Below are 18282 nucleotides of genomic sequence, written 5' to 3'. Positions count from 1 at the left end.
AGTGGAAACACGTTCTCTGGAGTGATGAATCACGCTTCAACATCTGGCAGTCCGACGGACGAATCTGGGTTTGGTGGATGCCAGGAGAAAGCTACCTGCCCAATTGCATAGTGACAACTGTAAAGTTTGGTGAAGGAGGTGCTGTTTTCTATGGTTCGGGCTAGGCCCCTTAGTTCCAGTGAAGGGAAATTGTAACGCTACAGCATACAATGAAATTTAAGTCGATACTCTGGTTCCAACCTTGTGGCAACAGTTTGCAGAAGGCCTTTTCCTGTTTCAGCATAACAATGCCCCCATGCACAAAGCGAGGTCCATACAGAAATGGTTTGTCGAGATCGGTGTGGGAGAACTTGACTGGCCTGCATAGAGCCCTGACCTCAACCTAATCGAACACCTTTGGGATGAATTGGAACGTCAACTGCGAGCCATGCCTAACATCAGTACCCGACCTCACTATTGTTCTTGTGGCTAGAAAGCCTTCCCAGAAGAGTGGAGGCTGTTGTAGTAGAAAGGGGGGCCAACTCCGTATTAATGCCCATGATTTTGGAATGAGATGTTAGATGAGCAGGTGTCCACATACTTTTGGTAATGTAGTGTATAAGTGAATTTGTCCCAATACCTTTATTCCCCTTAAAATTGGGGGAATATATACAAAAAGTGTTGGACTTTCTAAACAGTTCACCTGATATGGATGAAAATACCCTCAAATTAAAGCTGACAGACTAGTAGTCATTGTATCATTTCAAGTACAGGGCCAAAACAACAAAACACTTGTCACTGTCCCAAAACTTTTTGAGTTCACTAAGTAGGGATCGATAGAACAGAGGAATTAAATTCAGTTTGAGTCGTCAGGCAAACAAGGTGTAGGTCCAGTATGTAGTTTCCATGCAAGCAGATCATACATAAACTGTGTCTCCGGGATGAGAGATCAGTGGTGGTACTAGTACAAATGTAGGATCTTAATTTAAGCTAGTTTGCTAAAGCAGGAAAATAATCCTGCAGCAACAGGAAACGTGAATTATTATGTGGATTATAATTTATGAAGATTTTATAGGGGTTGATACATCTTAAGTAAGGGAAAACCAAGTCTGAAATTTCAAAGTGGAAATTACAAACTTCAAAACTCAAATACACTACAAGTTTTACATTTCCTGCATTGTAGGAAAGTTTTCCTGCGACAGTAGGGCCGGGATGATACCAGTTTCATAATATGTTTTTCCATGGCAAAAATGAAAACACCATAATGATGTTAGTTTCCAACATTAGAAGTTAAATCCGCTTTGTGTTTTGTTTTACTTGCCATCACAATAATGAGTATTGCAATACTGGTATCGTCCCGGCCCTAAGCAACCAGGTGATCAAATTAAGACCCTACACCTGTACTGGTAGAGGAGGGGACATATAAAGCTGAAAGCAGGGCCCCAGTTGGTGAGGGTAGCAACAACATATCCGCCACGAGAACCCTCAACACAGGGGCCCCTCAGGGGTGCACGCTTAGTCCCCTCCTGTAAGACTGCGTGGAAGCGCACGACTCCAACACCATCATTAAGTTTGCTGATGACACGACGGTGGTAGGCCTGATCACCGACTACGACGAGACCACCTATAGAGAGGAGGTCAGTGACCTGGCAGTGGTGCCAGGACAACAACCTCTCCCTAAACATCAGCAAAACAAAGAAGCTGATTGTGGACTACTGGAAATGGGGGTCCATCCAGGATCTCTATACCAGGCAGTGTCAGAGGAAAGCCCTAAAAATGCTCAAAGACTCCAGCCACCCAAGTCATAGACTATTCTCTATGCTGCCGCAAGGCAAGCTATCCAGATTATCTGCATTGACCTTTCCCTACTCCATTCCATATGTCCCTCTGACCATTACCCCTGGTCTCTCTCCATGTCCAATCCTCAGATATCAAGAAGAGAGAGCGTCACTACCGCCAGGAAGACACAATGCTGTGACAGTCCAATATTAAAAGGTAGATTGTAATTCATATAAAATGGCAGATTTACATGTTCTTGTGTAATTCATGAATATCAGGCCTTGTGGCATTTAATTGGGAGTAGGTTATGCAGTCACCTGTATTTCACAGCCTCCATCACACCCTCCACACACACACCAGCCCCCTCTTCACCCCTCTCTGTGCTGTGGGAGAATGTGACAGGCAGCAGCCCAGTGGGATTCATAGGTTGGCTTTCAAAGACACAAAGTGCTATCATAGGGGATGTCTCCATCCTTTAAAGTACTCGCTTTCATCCATGTTCTGGAATGGGAGTGTGAAGTTTTTTTTTTTTTTACTGAATATATTCAGACGTCAACATTTCCTCAAAGTTTGTACCAGATGTAGCCAATTGAATAGCATATCATTATAGAAAATGCATCCTCCAATTGCAACGTCTGCATATGCCCACACATATTGTCTGAAGAAAATACCCTCAAACACCAAGCATACAGGAGGCTACCTAATTTCAATCAAAGCGTACAGTGCATTTGTAAAGTATTCAGACCCCTTCAATCTTTCCATATTTTGTGACGTTACAGCCTTATAAAATGGATGAAATATTTTTTTCCTCAGCAATCTACACACAATACCCAACAATGACAAAGCAAAAATATAAAACATTTATTTAATTTTTTTTTTTAAAGCGGAATTACCATATTTACGTAAGTATTCAGACCCTTTGCTATGATACTCAAAATTGAGCGCAGGTGCATCCTGTTTCCATTGACCATCATTGCGATGTTTTAGCCACTCCTCAGTAGAAGGCAGATGACAGCCAAATCAAATGTATTTATAAAGCCCTTCGTACATCAGCTGATATCTCAAAGTGCTGTACGGAAACGCAGCCTAAAACTACAAACAGCAAGCAATGCAGGTGCAGAAGCAGCCCAGTTGGAGTTTGCCAAAAGGCACCTAAAGACTCTCAGACCATGAGAAACAAGATTCTCTGGTCTGAGGAAATCAAGATTGAACTCTTTGGCCTGAATGCCAAGCATCATGTCTGGAGGAAACCTGGCACCATCCCTACAGTGAAGCATGGTGGTGGCAGCATCATGCTGTGGGAATGTTTCTCAGCGGAGGGCCTGGGAGACAAGTCAGGATCAAGGGAAAGACGAACAGCGCAAAGTATAGAGAGATCATTGATGAAAACCTGCTCCGGAGCGCTCAGGGCCTCAGAATGGGGCCCTGGTGTAACAGTAGCGCTATAGGCATACTATGCTATCATATTTTGTTATCTAATGTAAAATGCTAATTAATCCTTCATTGTGTGATGTAGTGTGACATTTTATCAAATCAAATGCTTACTTACAAGCCCTTAACCAACAAATCAGTTAAGAAAAATAAGAGTTTAAAAAATATTTACTAAATAAACAAAAGTAAAAAAATAAAAGACCAACAATAAAATAACAATAACTATGCTATATACAGGGGGTAACGGTACAGAGTCAATGTGCGGGGTACAGGTTAGTTGAGATAATTGAGGTAATATGTACATGTAGGTAGGGGGAAGCACAGATAATAAACAGCAAGTAGCAGCAATGTAAAAAAGGGGGGGGGGGTCAATGCAAATAGTCCAGGTAGTCATTTGATTAGCTGTTCAGCAGTATTATGGCTTCGGGGTAGAAGCTGTTAAGAAGTCTTTTTGGACCTAGACTTGGCGCTCTGGTACCACTTGCCGTGCGGTAGCAGAGAGAACAGTCTTTGACTAGGGTAGCTTTGGGCATTTTTAGGGCCTTCCTCTGACACCGCCTGGTATAGAGCTCCTGGATTTCACAAGCATTTCGCTACACTCGCATTAACATCTGCTAACCATGTGTATGTGACAAATAAAATTTGATTTGATTTGGATGGCAGGAAGCTTGGCTCCAGTGATGTACTGGGCCATACGCACTGCCCTCTGTTGCGCCTTGCAGTCCGATATGGAACAGTTGCCATAACAGATTGTGATGCAACCATTCAGGATGCTCTCAATGGTGCAGCTTTATAACTTTCTGAGGATATGAGGACCCATGCCAAATCTTTTCAGTGTCCTGCAGGGGAATAGGCATTGTTGTGCTCTCTTCATGACTATCTTGGTGTGTTTGGACCATGATAGTTTGTTGGTGATTTGGACACCAAGGAACTTGGAAGCACTCAACCTGCTCTGTGCTAGGCCCTTCTTTTCCTGTAGTCCACAGTCATCTCCTTTGTTTTGATCACTTTGAGGGTTTTATTGCTAAGCTTACATATGGAATTTATTTAAGATTTAGCAAAAAAATAAAAAAATCTATAAAGTATTTTTAAAACCAAATACTTTTACTCAAGTAGTATTTTACTGGATGACTTTTACCTTAAAGTAAAGATACTTAAGTCTTTTTCTATTAACTCAAGTATGAAAATTAGATACTTTTTCCACCACTGGGGGTCCTTTATTTGGGCACAGAAGACATCAAAGAGTTTTTTACCTTATTTTTAAAGCTGCCCAGAGAGGACGTCGTGGCAACTCATTCTACTCTGAGGCTCCAGTATACAATAAAGTACATTTCCCAGCATTACTCCTGAACCTCTATAAGCACACATTAGCAACACCTGATCTGGTGCAGTGATTGTGTGTGTCCCTAACATGGGGAAAGTAGTCAGTTAAATATTTGGGCGCAGAACCATAAATACTCCTGTAAACCAAACCCGGTCTAATCTGGGACACTCTAGCCTCAACAGGCAGCCAGTTAAGTTCTTGAAAGCAGCTCCTGCCTATGTGAGTATGTGGACTCGCTTTCAATACTACCCTGATCAGCTTGTTCTGGGCTATCTGGAGCTTGCCCTTCATAAGCTTAGAGAAGTCCCCAAACCAGGAAGTACTAGCGTAGTCAAAATGGTATTGAATTAGGGCAGTGGCTAGTACTTTCATGGAGCCCTTATCAAGCAGCTTGGACTTTCTAGCCAAAAACTCAGTCCTAGCATTAACCTTCCCTAGCACTTTAGTAGCCATGCTCACACCTCCCAAGCTTCCATCAAGGATGCATCCTAGGTAGCTAACAGAGGTTTTAGTTGTCAGCACCTCACCCTTTAATTTCAGAGGACCTACTGTACTCAATTCAGGTCTAGATCCAAAAAGAATTGCCTCAGTTTTACCTAAGTGCAGAGATGGTGCATTATCTCCAAGCCATTTGCTAATGTTCGTAAGTCTGTGCTAAATATTCTCTCCAACATAGTTTTACTTTCGTGAGACACAAGAAGTGTCGAGTCATCCGCATAAAGGAAAAGACGGCAAGAACAAGCATCTTTCATATCGTTAATAGACAGTAAAAACAGTAGAGGCCCAAGCACGCTCCCCTGCGGAATGTCACAACTCATTGGTTTTGCCTGAGACAGTAAACCATTAACGTCAACTACTTGCTCCCTTCCTGATAAATAGGACTTTACCCGGCCTAGAGGGATACTGCTTAACCCCAGTGCCTCCAGTTTGGAGATTAGGAGACAGTGGTTAACTGTATCAAAGGCCTTCTGTAGGTCAAGCAGTACCATTCCACACAGATTTACTTCATCAATCTCTTTCCTGAAGTCAGTCAAATAAAGTAGACATGAATCAGTGGAGTATGTTTTTCTAAAACCCGACTGAAAATCATTAATTAGACTTTGTTTGTTGACATGTATTAATACACTTGCTCATGTAAAACTCTATCCAGGATCTTTGATGTTATACTGAGGATAGATACAGGCTTATAATTCCCATGTTCAGACCTTATCCCCTTCTTATACAGAGGTATAACTTTAGTGTGTTTAATGTCCCTGGGAAAGATGCCTAATTCAAAAGAGAGGTTAACGATATGTGTAATACAAGGGCCAATTTGCTCAGCAGAATCTATAAGAAACCTTGCAGGAATGTTATCCTGGCCTGTGGCTTTGGAGCGTTTAAACTCTGCCAGCATACTGGCTATTTTGGCTGTTGCTATCTTTGCAAAATAAAAAGAGTTTGGCTGAACCCCTAACTCGGCATAATACTTCTTGACTTGGTCATTCCCATACAAACCAGAACTGGTGGGCAGCTTGCTAGCCAGCTTACTGGCAACAGAAGTTTTAAAAAAAAGTTTTAAAAAAAGGAGTTAAATTCATAGGCAACCTCTGCTTTTTCATATACCATCTCCCCCCTGATGTTGAGCCTAATACTGTTTTGTTTAGTTTTGGTAGTACTACTACAGCCTAGTTAAATTATTTCCCAAACATTTTAGGGTCTTTTCTTTTCAATGATTTTATCAGCAAAGTAACCCCTTTTAGCTTCATCCATCCTGCTCTGTGCTTCATCCATCCTGCTCTGTGCTTCATCCATCCTGCTCTGTGCTTCATCCATCCTGCTCTGTGCTTCATCCATCCTGCTCTGTGCTTCATCCATCCTGCTCTGTGCTTCATTTCTGTGACGTTTATTTGGGACAAAATCATGCTGCTAAATTTTGCCTTATTCCTTGCTTGGATAGATTCTAGAATCTCATGATTAAACCAAGGGCTAGATCTCCACTTTATTCTGACCCGTCTAATAGGAGCAATCACATTCCCCTCACCAAGGAATCCACATTTAAAGGCTTCCCAGGCACTGTCTACCCCTACACTATCCAGCACAGGTGACCAGTCAATTTTAGCCACTAAACATTTCAACAGTATTTTTTGAGTCCTCTGATTCTAACAGTTTTGTGACACATAAATGTATCTTTAAAAACTCTCCTTGTGCAAAATGTAATAAATTGATCACTGATTCCATATACTATTACTCCACTCTGCTATATTTTAGATTTATCAGACACCAATATTAAGTCAATCATACTTTGCACTGTTTCACATACCCTGGTGGGATCTATTATCAATTGGGTCCGAGTAAGTGATCTACAGAAGTGCATAAAGACCTTGCGGGATGTGCTATCCTTTTTGCAAACATCATTATTGAAATCCCCAAACAAAATGATTTCCTTCACCAGGGAATCATTACAATTTGACAACAATTTCAAGACCTTCATTGAATGCAATCTGATTGGGCAGCCAGTAACACACCAAACAAAATCGGCTTGGTTTTGGGAAGGCAAATATCCAACCAGACAATCTCCAGCTTGCTATCATTGCACTGTTTGCAAGGATAACTTTATTGTGAGTAGGCATTTCATTGTATTGTGAAGCTTAAAACGCTGTATTATAAATAAACTTTGATTTGATTAGTTTTGTGGACATGAGGCGGTCGCGGTCACGCAAACCAGGCAACCCTGCCTGCGAACTTCAAAACCAGTGTCTGCCCTCAGCCCAATTGGGAATTTCCTATTGGTGTAACAGTCTAAGAGATTGGTTGCTCCTGTGGGAGACCTAGGTTCATATCCCATATGTTACATTAGCTTGAACACATGGTTACAATATACAGTACTGTTCAAAAGAAAACAGAGAGGTGAACTATCAATTCATATAATTTATTTGCATAGATTAAACATTCTATCAAATCAATTGAACAAGCAGTGAACATAAATAATTGCAGGAAATTTGTTTTAAAACAGCCATAAAATCAAGTTTTTGGTGTGGTGTATTCATACATCTCAATAAACTATAACCTACATGCATCATTACCTCCAACTTGGCCCAATTCACATTTCCAATTGCCCACCCTGACATACCAAGCTAGAACGGCCCTACGTCTCAACCTATAGCCAATGTAGGCTAAATATCACAAGCAGGGCTACAGAAACTTCCAGAGAGTCAGGCTCCTTGGGCTATGCAGTGGCCACACTGGTTGGGGTGTCCTTGGCAGAACGGTGTAACCAAGTGGTCAGATATCATTCTGGGTTCCACTGCGCAAGATGAACGTCAAGGCAGACACACAGTGAATTTGGATTTTTTTGTAATGTTCTGATTGGCCAAAGTGGTCAAGACTCCGACGGGCCTCCGCATTGCACACATGTAGTCTATAGTTCATCATTCTCGCCACCATCAGAGAGAAGACAGGGAAGAAACCACCATTTACCTCTAGGCTACTATACATATTTATTTAGTTTGTGATTCTATCATTTTTCATGGAATTTTTGTGGTAATTAAATATAATTTATTTAGAATTTATCTGAATACATTTTCCAGAAATAGTTTTACCAGCACTGTGTATTCCATAATTGAAAAAAAGTGAGGGAGCGTCACTCCTCCGCAATTTGGCAGCACTACACCCCTGGTATTTACAGCCTTCACAAAGATCTGCTTTGGGCAGGATTGACTACAGGAAAGAAGAAGGAAATAAAATATGACAGAGAGTGTGTTCTCTATAAATCATGCCATTATTTCAGATAAAATATGACATTAAAAAGTACTCTTCCCTCTCTCTCCCAATACTCAGTCTCCTTCACCCCTTCTACATTTCTCCTTCCTCTCACATTGACTGACTATAGACAACTCTTGCCTGACTTTGTTGTGCAGTCCATCTCTCTCTTAATACTCGGTCGTTCCAGAGACTTGGCAAAGCAGTTAAAGAGGAGAGTAAGAAAGTGAACTAATCCTGTCTACATGTTTACCACTTCCAGATGAATGTCTTGTTCAGAACACTCTGTGGGGAGAGCGGTAGTAGACCAGAGAAGCTTCTTCTCTGGGATTGGGAAAGAGATGGCACAAAAACACTGAACCATTGCAAAAGAGTGCGATAAGAGAGGAATCCCCTTCTGGTAGGGGAGATTTGTGATATGTATTGTGCAAAACATTAAGTAAAAACTATGCTTTGTGGTAAAAAGGACTGGAACGCTTTGGAATAACAGCACACCGTTCATCACCCTCTATTGAGAATAAGTGCATCCAGGTAGAGAACATAGCCTTAGGCCTGGCCCAGAGTAAGTCTGGTTAGATGTTGGCAGGGACATAGCCTTAGGCCTGGCCCAGAGTAAGTCTGGTTAGATGTTGGCAGGGACATAGCCTTAGGCCTGGCCCAGAGTAAGTCTGGTTAATGTTGGCAGGGACATAGCCTTAGGCCTGGCCCAGAGTAAGTCTGGTTAGATGTTGGCAGGGACATAGCCTTAGGCCTGGCCCAGAGTAAGTCTGGTTAGATGTTGGCAGGGACATAGCCTTAGGCCTGGCCCAGAGTAAGTCTGGTTAGATGTTGGCAGGGACATAGCCTTAGGCCTGGCCCAGAGTAAGTCTGGTTAGATGTTGGCAGGGACATAGCCTTAGGCCTGGCCCAGAGTAAGTCTGGTTAGATGTTGGCAGGGACATCGCCTTAGGCCTGGCCCAGAGTAAATCTGGTTAGATGTTGGCAGGGACATAGCCTTAGGCCTGGCCCAGAGTAAGTCCGGTTAGATGTTGGGAAACCAAAATGTGTTCTTAGAAGAACACAGAGATCTGTAAGTCTGATTAATTTACCTCATTGGGTCAGATTAGGTTTCCTTTTTCCACCATTATTTTTGTTACAGAGAAAGAGATTCACTACTGAAATATATCAACATCAGGCTATTTTCTCTCATTTCTGAAAATGTAATGAACATGTAACCACAAAAATATTTTCCTCAATATTTTAACTTCTGACATTTATTGGAGGGTTGTGTCTGTAAGTCAATGAACTCGCAACCCCATTGACACGGGTTGAATATCTATGCAACCAAAGACTCTTACCGGCAGCAACTATTACATTAGCAGAAGGGTTCCCAAACTGGTGTAACAACCCCGAGTCTATGAACCAAGCGCAACCCCATTTTCAAATCAGGTGACCCCACATCGTGACCGCTAGCTTGGGAAAATGGGGCCTTGAAAGGAGTCTATAAGACCCATATTGTATGTCCATGTCCTATCACTTGAGAGATAAGGATAATTAGCCTAGTGTTGTAAGAGTCATTCCCAGAAGACACTGTTTTCACAAGTTCAGGGCAGCAGGTCATTGCAGTCCAGTGCTGAGACATCTGGCACCAAGCTGTGGTCTTGAGCTAAGATCTGTATGTTTCTATTGAAGTGTGGGACCATTGCACGGTGCTTTAATGCTATTAAAACGTCATAACAACCAAGGTTATGTTGAAAGGTTCCTCCTACTGTTTAACAGGTGCATTTTCAGTGAGGGGGAAAGAGGACAGGGACCAATGGGGATAGGAGGTATACAGAAGCTGTGGAACTATGACTGAATGGGGGAAAAGCATAACATGGCAACAGACAAACCACTGTAAAATAGATTACAAGTATCTAGAGCCATAAATGTAGATATATGTCTCTGTATCTATCTATTCAAAGTCATGTATTTTATGGGGGGGCATATCATGGTATCGTGTGGTTAGATGTACCGTGAATGGCCTGAAACAGCAGATAGCAAATACACTAAATCTTTGTTATGGCCCACAGAAGATAAATGATGTCAGCACAGCCTATTAAATGTGAGTAGCCCTTGGAGAATAGACTCTCTCTGCCTGATCACTAACTGGGCATCGATCAAGTCAATCAATAGCTGCCATGGAGGAAGGGGTGGGGCTTGCGTTAGCATTACCCATAAAACAACAGATAACGATCTTCATGACTCAAAAACAAGTCACGGCGTCAGGCTAATATGCCTACTCCTCCACTGAGCCCATCAATCCGAGGATGTAGCTACAGTATACGGATAGAAACGAGCAGAAGCTCTCCAAGGAGGTCTACTGTACTACAGCACTCTATGAAGCTGGCACTGTTTAGAGGCAAAGCGTCACACTGAAGATATAAAGTAACAGTGATGTTGAAGCTTCCATCAGGAAGTCCATCTATCATTTCACCTGTCATCTCCTTCTCCCTGGACAAGTGTCAGCAGTGTGGTTGGCTGGTCTTACTGTGAAACTGCTTAGACACACAGACTGTCATCACCACTGTTGTGGTTCTGAGCGTGGATCCTGGATTGTGTATGCACACACGCACACACAAAATCTATTCCTAAAATGACACAGTATTTTTTCCCCCAATTTGGCCTTGGCGGCAGGGTAAGCTTCCCCATAGCAATCTCTCTTTTCATGCTTTCAACATGACCAAAGTGTACAACATAGTGCCAAGAGAAACACAGCCTTGGCGTCTCAAAAGCTCCAGACTTTTGCTCAGTCTATTGGTGACCACAAAACCTCTAGTCCAGTGAGTCAGCCTCCAGGGTAGGGCACAAACTTGGAAAAACAGTAACTGGGGAGACCGAGTTAAGAAAAGGTCCTTCAACCTCAACCACCCACCTCTCCCTAACCCCGACCCACCGCTTGCTCAAAGGCACTTTAAGCTTAAGTCAACATGAGTCCACAGAGACAGGTTTATCCAAAGGTCATCTGTCTACCTACCATGGCCTCATGTCAGAGCACTGAGCAATAGCCTACCACAGCTCTCAGACAGGAGGTGGAGAGAAAACGTCAGAAGGAAACAGTGGGCACTCTGACATCTGGCAGATCGGCAGATTGTACCACTGATTCAGACATCAAACACCTCTGGATGCCAGTGGATGATTCATACAATATGGTATTGCCATCCTACCTGACAGGTGTGTGTGTGTGTAGTCAGATATAAAGTAATGAAACAATTAAATTGTGAGAGAAGATACTACATTTCTGATGTGCCGAGAATTTCATTTGTTAATTCCACCTCATGGAATAGCCTTTTCTGGTTTAGTCTCTGGTGGACTAGAAGAGGATTCGACCCCCAGGAATGACACAGACATTCTACAGCAGTTCACTGAGGAAAAATAAGTCTGCCTCGGAAAAAGAGCATTCTGACACAGCTCCTATCTGAGCAAGCACCTCTATAATATATTCCACTCAACACAGGAGTTTAGTTTTGATTTACATTTGGTTGAGTTGTCAACGACTGAATTCAATGTGAAATCAACAAAACATTTCACCATGTCATTGGATTTAGGTTCAAAGTTGAGTGAAAAAAAAGACGAAGTTCCCTTATGTTGATGACTTTTTGCAAATCCAACCAGTTTTCCACCTCGATCACATTTAGTTTTTGGGTTGAAATGATGTGGAAACAATGTTGATTACACCAGTGGCATGTGGAAATGCAATTTGGCATTCAATTTGGCCCCAATAATGTATTAGATATAATGTGTTAGTGGATGTAATCTTCAATTAATGGGTACACTTTTAGTTCAACCTGAGGGCAGCAGTTTGTCTTTATACGTCTTCTAATGCAATCTATTGTAGGAGTACATAGCCACAAAGCATTCAACTAATTTTCTGCTCTTTGTTTGTTGAAACTCTAGTTTGATTCAAAGATGAGAACATTAAAATGTTGACAACTCACAAAAATGGTCACTGTCGCTAAAATATTGGCATGGGCATTGACATTTATTCAGGATCGGCTAATTTCCTAAACTTAATTTTCTGCAAAATGTTGAAGTTGGTTATCAGAAAGAAGTACATTGCCGGTTCCATTATTTATTTTGTTCATAAATGTCATCACAAGTTGGAGTGAAGGCTATAATATAGTACAACCCCTGTGAATAGGGTAAATATTTCTAGGTGGAATAGCAGTACTCTACGAGAGAATGCTCTCATTACTAAGCCAAAGTAAGACCACAAACTTTGTTTGGTTTGCATATCGGGCAACAACGGTCAAATGTTGCCTACACATGCTGGTAATAACGAGTGGCCAAATTAAATTGCTGTTACTCACGTTCAAGATCCGATGAATCAATCAAAGCGACTTCTTTGCGCGCTCTTCATGAACATTCCATATCCATTCTAGTAATACAAAATTAACTCAGTTTTGTCTCAATAAGGTAAGGTATACGAGTTTATACAGGCACATTATAATGAATTCACAACTGCGTTCTTTTGAATGGCACTCTATCAAACACTGGTTTTATAGCGCGGGCGTTTAGTGACTATCAAGCAAGGATCTAAGTTGGATCCTTCGGGTGTCCACACTCTGACGTCAGTACATTGCAATTCAAATTCAACACGGTTAAATTAAGGTAACCGTTGAGGTTAGGGTTTAGGGCATGGACATCCCAAGGATCCCGGAAAGCAATAACCTATGAAGCATCTCGTCTCTCCAGATGATTATTATGACCGAGCTGCAAGAGTCTGAAGAGTGGAAGGGACCAAGGGAAGAGAGGATTTGGGTACTCGACAGCCGCAATAAACACAGCAATACAACGAACATTCCTACTGTAGGCGACACCAGTGTCTGCATTTCTAGCCCCTTCTACCATCCTTCTTTGAAAAGCTGCAGACTGATTACATCTAGTTATGATGCAAACTATGTTCATGAATTAAGGTTGGCAGAAATATGTAGAGACATTTTCAAAAAGGCCGACAATACCATCAAAAAACACGGAGTTTCAAAATAAAAAAGGATTCAGACTAATCAGGCATTCCTGCCAATATACAGGCTCTGACCAGCCTCGCCATAAGCAATTCCAACACTGGTAAATGTTTCTAAATATCATCTAGACGTAAGTATTCATGCTGCATTCATAACCAAGTGGGAAGGTGGTAATTACCCTTCTTTTAAAAATCAAAGAGCAAATTGTAATCAAATAAGTTTTTTTTTGAGCAATGCCATAAAATATCCACTTTATGGCCTCTGAAGAATCATTGATGGGATGGTTCTTTAAAAAATCAAAACAAAATCAAAACCAGAAATGTTTCAGCCCTCCAAAATAGGAAATGAATAGCCCTTATGTAGGGTTTTAAGCCTTATTTCCATATTTCCCAGAGTGAATTCTAGAGTTACCAGTATCACCCATGACTGTGCTTGCTAATGACAGAGATGTGCTTGTTGCGTTCATTCATTTTCAGTCCTGTGGCTTTCACCAGGTGAGACCTTGGGTGAATATGTTGTGATAAAATGGTACTGTATAAAACAATACAATTTCCCAAGATATTCTGTTGAGGGCCTAGTTTTACCCTAATACAAATGTTTTACAGATGTCATCAGGCCTGTAAATCACATTATGCCTTTTGAAATCCATCAAGATTGGGGATATTCAACATTAGACATTTTTATCCAACTGCAACTTGCTTCAGAATGACGACCAGGGTTGGGAAGATTAAGTTAAACGTCTAAACTGGAACAACCATTTCAGTAACGGGTACAATAAGTCTAAGTAACAGATTGGAATAGTTTAGAAAATGTTATTTATATTTGAGTAGCATAAGATTATTTAATCAATCAATGTACATGCAAAAACATACTGTATATATTGAAAGAAACTATTTAAAAAATCTACCTGCAATAAAGCATACTGGGAAATATGATAATAATGGGCATGGTTTAAGTTCATCTGTGGTTATGAAAAAACCAACACTGTGGTTCTTTTAAACCACTGAGTGTTAGTTTAACTCTTTATAGTGTTGATTTAACTCTTGAATCAACACTACAAATGTTGCACTGAAATATCAACACTAGTTATCACTGACCAATTTGCTGTGTGCTAATAAAGGGACACATCTGCAGGCTTCCAGCATTTCAATAACCTTTTAGAATTCTGAAGAACCACCAATGTCACGTCCAAGAACCCCAAACTTAACTCAAAGGTGCTTTATCGGGCAAGAGTTATCCAAGGAACGTTAAGATCTGAGGAAGAATCATTTAAGAAACTTAATTTGCAGTTATGAATTCGTAAATACGAGTTAAGTGCATTCGCGTAATGAACTGGGAAACACCCTCAAACATTGAGGTCATTAGAAGACGTGTGATTGTTTTGCTTTCACTTTCTAAACCAAATGGAAGATGAACAGAATACATTTTGTATCATCAATTTGTATAGTGTTCTTACCATTATCAACACCTGCTGAAGAGGCCGTCATTGTTGTTGTCTTTTTTACTGACAAATTACGTCAGAGGTGGAAGTAGGAATCTGGGAGCACAGGGATTATAGACGAGTTTCCCACTAGTAACTAACAGTTGGAGGGGCGTTCAAGTGGACATTTTCCAGTCGTATACTGGTATATGATATGTCACAAACAAAACATTATTGGAACCTCCCCCATAGCCACACATTGGATTATACCATGACCCAAGTGGAGACTGTTTAATTCTACATTAAACAGTCTCCACTTGGGTCATGGTATAATCCTATGGGGCGGCAGGCAGCCCAGTGGTTAGAGCGTTGGACTAGTAACCAAAGGTTGCAAGATAGAATCCCCGAGCTGACAAGGTTCAAATCTGTCGTTCTGCCCCTGAACAAGGCAGTTAACCCACTGTTCCTAGGCTGTCGAAAATATGAATTTGTTCTTAACTGACTTGCCTAGTTAAATAAAAACATTCACGTGCTAGTCAGAACTAGGAAACTGAGAAATGTCTGACTTGCTAACTGGTTGAACACGGCACGTGAATAACTACAACCAAATTGTAAATTTCAGAGTTTCCTAGTTACAACTAGCACGTGAACGTGGCTTCAGCAAAAATACATAATCAGGTAAAATACAATTTTCTTAAATAAAGTGAACTACTTTAAGACAGACATGATAGGAAGGAGGATGGGTGGGAATATACCATAATCATCTAGCAATCCAAAATGTGCGTGTTCAAGTCCTGTTGTCGATAACTGTAGCTACGCCTTCCCCTAACCTTTATTCTAATCTTAACCCAATTCACCTAACCTTTTACGTAAATTCTTCTTGTTGTTAGTTTTCTTATCTCCTTTGCTGTTGACACAACAAGCAACCTTGTCTCAGAAAAAGACGTATATCACTATATGCCGGTAATACTAATGATAAATTACGCCATTACGCCACGCTTACCCCCTCTAATTCATATGATATTGTGTGACCATTATTCCATTCATAATGTAACCTAACATAAAGTAAATGTACCAACCTAAATAGAGGGGACAGATTTACGTACCAAATCTTCCGAACTGCCCTGAGACTAGGTTGTGGAGGGAGAAGGTAGAAACTGAATAAGCAACTGACCTTGATAAATCTGAGAAACTGAGATTGTAAAGGCCAAGGCAGCTTTTTACTGCAATTTGGCTGTCAAATTCTTTATTTCTTTATAGTCTAAGACACTAGTCTTAACTCCTTTTTTTGGGGTAGGCACACAACTACCTTCATACTTCCATTCATTTTTGTTATTAATTGGCTACCTTCAGACAGGTACCGTGACACTTATCGGGGCCAGAACGAAACGGAGAACACCATCATGTTTGTGAGAGTCTCCCCTTAAAAGTAGGTCAACCCATATGAATGCTATAGATGTTTTCGTGAGAAGACCGATTTTTGGGATGTCTCATGGTCTGACTAACATCGCTCTAGCTCTGCCACCTTTCACTACAGATGCGGTGGATTGAGACGCATCAAAATGCAAAAAAGCTGATATCTGGCTTAAACTGACAGATTTGGATGGGGATTGTTTTGTTATGTGACTTAGATTGTGTAGATGCAAAGCCTCACGCTGAAGATATAAAGTAACAGTGATGTTGAAGCTTCCATCAGGAAGTCCATCTATCATTTCACCTGTCATCTCCTTCTCCATGGACTAGTGTCAGCAGTGTGGTTGGCTGGTCTTACTGTGAAACTGCTTAGACACACAGACTGTCATCACCACTGTTGTGGTTCTGAGCGTGGATCCTGGCATGCCCATGCACACACTCAATTTGGCCTTGGCGGCAGGGTAAGCTTCACCATAGCAATCTCTCTTTTCATGCTTTCGACATGACCAAAGTGTACACCATAGTTTCAAGAGAAAAACAGCCTTGGTGTCTCAAAGAAATAATAGACAAATAAAACACATCATAATAAAAGTAATAATAAATACATAATGAGTAACGATAACTTGGCTATACACACAGGGTTCCAGTACCGAGGCGATGTGCAGGGGTACGAGGTAATTGAGGTAGATATGTAAATATAACTCGTCCCACTGGGCACACACTGGTTGAAGCAACTTTTTTTTCCAGGTAATTTCAATTAAATTACGTTGAACCAACATGGAATAGATGTTGAATTGACGTCTGTGCCCAGTGGGGTGAGGCCTAAGGCTTTTTGCTGATATACTGTATTATTTGTAGCATGCACTCTCCTAGGAAATTAAACAGTAATTCACCCTAGCCATCCACATAGAACAAAAGGATCCTCATCACAGCAATCGATTTTCATTACATGCCAAATTGCATAGAACATTAAAGTGGCTTCCAGACAAGAGATTGTAATGAAATCTCTTCAGATGAGACTGTAGTCTTGCAGTGGTGATGAAAGACATGCTTATACATCTGTATCAAGCACATAACATATTTTAGAGGACCCGGTGAAGCTTGTCCGTTTGACTACAGTCATGTTCCTATAACGGTAACCTGTTATGATCTCCACAGACTGAAATATGACAGACAACCTTTCAACCGTCAGCTGACGTGTACTTCACATCACATTGCAGCTAATTGAAACACACTGTGTGGTGTTCAGGGAACACAAGAGAAGATTCACTACCCACACGTTTCCTCTACTACATCTAAGACATGGCGATATCACGGTGAGACGAGTGAATTATGAACTGTATCATACAGAGGCTGTTAGGATTTAGACCTGCCTTTAAAGTCATGGGATTAGCATTCTATTCCATCATCAGACGTCAAAAGGCTCTAGTGTGCAAATAAGCAAATACAGTCAGTTGTGTTATACAGCAACTGTATAAGATAACTAGACTGAATAGGCTTGTAAGGAAGGCAGGTTCCATTTTGACAAGCAGAGTTGACTGAGCAGGGGGTGAAATGTACACCCAGACCATGTTAAGGTCCATGTATGACATGGACCATACCACTCACATTGTTGGAGATGGCATGTCTAGAAGACTAGATTAGGGGAATGGAGACATCGGAGGAGGGAGTTACAATGACCTTTGACTGTAAGAGGACCATCATCATCATCTGTGTTTTGGATTCCATAAGAACTCTAACAACGTATTTAACGTGGTCTCTTTTGCCTTCAAAAACCATATGAAGCAGGGATGCTGTTTAGATTTGGAGAGAAATAACTAGAATGATTGAAAATATTCCCAGAATCCCCTGGTTTTTAGTTGGAATCAGAGACCACTTCCCATTGTTCTTGATAATGCCAAACAGTCTGTCAAGGACAATCCTCTTGACATAATATGACATTCTGTGACAACCAAGGTTATGTAGAAGTGGACGATTGTAGGGTAAATGATACTGAGTGTTGTTGTTAGAGACTGCTAACATTTATTGTGATGAGTCATTGAACTTCTCTATTAATTAAGCTATATGCAGGGTTGGAGTTATAGACTGAGGTGGTGAATACATTATTTTCAGAGAAGTTTTCCGAGTGAATCCACACGGAACAAAAAGAGACCATGTTTTTGTTTTTTTTATCCATAGAATTGTCCTTTGGAGGAAGGATTGTTGAAATATATTTG

At 41.1% G+C, this 18282-nt stretch overlaps 1 protein-coding gene across 4 annotated transcripts in view; it reads right to left on the bottom strand.

The window, feature by feature from the left end:
• Positions 1-13001, bottom strand: part of LOC139411962 (carbohydrate sulfotransferase 15-like) — a 33719-nt gene extending 20718 nt beyond the window's left edge. For 2 of the 4 annotated variants that reach the window (XM_071158752.1, XM_071158760.1), the window contains exon 1: positions 12580-12761. The gene's annotated coding sequence lies outside the window, so the exon portion shown is untranslated. Of the gene's footprint in view, positions 1-12579 lie in introns of all 4 variants that reach the window. The other 2 variants (XM_071158746.1, XM_071158740.1) reach the window with 2 other exon arrangements.
• Positions 13002-18282: the final 5281 nt, after the last annotated feature.

This window comes from Oncorhynchus clarkii, chromosome 1 (assembly GCF_045791955.1).
Source record: "Oncorhynchus clarkii lewisi isolate Uvic-CL-2024 chromosome 1, UVic_Ocla_1.0, whole genome shotgun sequence".
Classification (NCBI taxonomy): domain Eukaryota; kingdom Metazoa; phylum Chordata; class Actinopteri; order Salmoniformes; family Salmonidae; genus Oncorhynchus; species Oncorhynchus clarkii.
This window is presented reverse-complemented; position numbering and strand designations above follow the sequence as displayed.